This window comes from Aulonocara sp. 'chitande type north' Nkhata Bay, linkage group LG15 (genome assembly GCF_057382095.1).
Source record: "Aulonocara sp. 'chitande type north' Nkhata Bay isolate Kocher_YH1m ecotype deep benthic linkage group LG15, A_spYH_male_GT1.1, whole genome shotgun sequence".
Lineage (NCBI taxonomy): Eukaryota > Metazoa > Chordata > Actinopteri > Cichliformes > Cichlidae > Aulonocara > Aulonocara sp. 'chitande type north' Nkhata Bay.
The window spans coordinates 26,663,205-26,665,972 of NC_141358.1; the positions used below are offsets into that span (position 1 = coordinate 26,663,205).

A 2,768-nucleotide genomic window follows, 5' to 3' on the forward strand; every position below is an offset into this window, starting at 1 on the left:
TGTTCTTTCTTTAAGCTGTTTAGTTTTCAGTGTCCAGCAACTGAGAGGTTTTGTTCATACACGAGGCACAAGACCAAGCTGATAAGATCCGCCTCAGCCAAGCAGAACTCCGTTAGACCACAGAGTGAAGCCGCTCCAGGATAATAAATCTAATTGGATCACATATTCACCATGATTGTCGTCCTGGTACGGGCAGGAGGTTCAGCTGGATGTTTGAGATTCTTTACACCGAGAGCACAAGACTGCAATCAACACTGGATAAAAATATAAAAATGAGTAGCCTTTTAAGAAGGTCAGAGCTGAGAGCTTACAGAAAATCCAGAATAAAATACTGAAAGGCCAAAAGACCAAAGTGCAGCTCCAACTACCCAAAAACATCTTAAATGAGTAGATCCTGATAGTTTATAATTTTTTAAGAACATTATTGCTTTATTGTTGCTTCAGTTGCTTTGTTTGTGAAGCTGTGGTGTTAAATGACTCTATGAGGCAATGGTTAAGAATCCTAACATGATGTTGATCACTTTCCAGTTAGAGCAGGGCCCATCCAAATTTCTCTGTGGGTTTATGTCTGCCCGTTTTCTCACTGACGTTGGAGTGCAGAGACACAGCGGCTGCAGTCGAGATGCTTCTTTTTTTAATGAAACATATATATCTGAATCTTTCTTTCATTTTCAGTTATGTTTGTCTTCATTTTCTAAAGTTTTAGAACAGTCTTACCAACTCGAGCACCTCCTGCTGGCTCCAAGTCTGAGGAGAGCAAAGAAGTAGGAACGTCATAAAGGCTCACGTGCTGTTGAATTAAATCTGTTCGAGCTCTGTGGCCTTCAGCGTCAACACAGAAAGTGGACGGAGCTGTCAGCCAGCATACCTCAACCTGAATTTAACAAGGCCGGGGCTGTTCTTGGCAGAAACCGCTGCTGCTTCTTTTTTTCCCACTTTGTGGCTTTGGTTGCGGTGCTGTGGACTCAGCTGAGTGTGGGGCAGTGCTCACGAAAAGACCCATTCAGAGTGGACTGCAAACAGCTCAGACTCCAGTTTACTGGAGCAAAGAGACGATTTAAAGTGTCTCTGAACAAAAGACAAAGGAGACGCAGTTTGGAGAAAATTTTTGAATTGAGAATCAAACAAGCATCTGAATCACAGAGCATCACTCTCCAAACACAATAAACACAAACATCAGGGGCCGCTGAACACACGCACACAGACACACACACACACTCATCATGCTTTGATTACTTGGAGGATGGAGGAAACTGTAATAGTACAGCTCGTGATAATGAGGTTTGTTGGGTGCCTGCAGCTGTAATTTCAGGAGTCGTCTGTCTGAAAGGCTTTGGTCGGCCTGCTGAGGGTGAAGACGGCAGTGGAAAATCTCAACATGACCGTGAAATGGGAACCGCTGTGGTGGGCTTGATGACGAGGAGCAGAATCCTGTAATATGAATGAAATTCCAAATATGGCTGCAAAGATACCCATGAAAGTCAAAAGGCTTCAGCTTCTTCTAATAATGTATATAACAATAATAATAATATAAACATATAAGAGGTGTTAGCTTTGTTTCTGCGTCCAGGCCAACTAAAATTTATCTGAGAACTCATCCTCCATTTCTAAACAGGTAAACTTCACAGTTATTGGATTTTTCAATTCAGTGTTATTTTCATACAGCTCCAAATCACAACAACAGTCACCTCAAGGTGCTTTATACTGTAAGGAAGATCCTGCAATAATACACACCGAGAAAAAACGTACCATTATATGACCCCCTATGACAGGGGTGGGCAACTCCAGGCCTCAAGGGCCGGTGTCCTGCAGGTTTTAGATGTGTCCTTGATCCAACACAGATGATTCAAATGGCTAAATGACCTCCTCAACATGCCTTGTAGTTCTCCAGAAGCCTGGTAATGAACTAATCATTTGATTCAGGTGTGTTGACCCAGGGTGATATCTAAAACTTGCAGGACACTGGACCTCGAGGCCTGGAGTTGCCCACCCCTGCCCTATGAGCAGGAAGGAAAACTCCCTTTTAACAGGAAGAAACCTCCAGCAGAACCAGGCTCAGGAAGACCTCTCTGCACTAAATCATACTTGTTATTAATCTCCAGGCCTCGAGGGCCGGTGTCCTGCAGGTTTTAGATCTCACCCTGGGTCTACACACCTGAATCACATGATTACTTTTTTAGCAGGCCTCTGAAGAACTTCAAGACATGTTGAGGAGGTCATTTAGCCAATTAAATCAGCTGTAATGGATCAAGGACTCATCGAAAACCTGCAGGATACTGGCCCTCAAGGCCTGGGTTTGGATACCACTATGCTGGAGGTTTCTTCCTGTTAAAAGGGGGTTTTTCCTTCCCACTGTCGCCAAAGTGCTTGCTTGGTATCAGATTTTAAAAAGCTCCTGTATAAAAGCCCCATAACCTCTTTGTGTTAGCATTGTGTGGCTGTCACTGTGTTACATCACCCTGCTGCTGCTGTTCTCAGAACAGCTTCCAACCAAACAGCGTTTCCCTCCACAGCTGCTTCCAATTACTCACATAATACTCTCTCTCTCCCTTCCTCTGTGTGTGTTTTCCCACATCATGATAAACTGCCCTTGCTGGCCCTCCCCGTCCACAGTCATACAAGTGGACTTGGCGTGAAGTCAGTAACGTCTGTGTGAAAGTAAAAACGCTCGCAGTCACATTTAGCTGTGACAGGACAGAAACTCAGTGTTCAGATACTTGTGGCTTTACCCTAAATTACATGGTGATGGCACCCATGAAGTTTTACTC

At 44.0% G+C, this 2,768-nt stretch overlaps 1 long non-coding RNA gene across 1 annotated transcript; it reads right to left on the bottom strand.

Annotated features, from left to right (window-relative positions):
- Positions 1-478: 478 nt before the first annotated feature.
- On the bottom strand, positions 479-1,822 carry LOC147313227 (uncharacterized). Its single transcript, XR_015125178.1, has 4 exons — positions 1,750-1,822; positions 1,237-1,460; positions 869-1,068; positions 479-747 (listed from the first exon to the last, which is right to left on the bottom strand). It is a non-coding gene; the product is annotated as an uncharacterized LOC147313227 (long non-coding RNA).
- Positions 1,823-2,768: the final 946 nt, after the last annotated feature.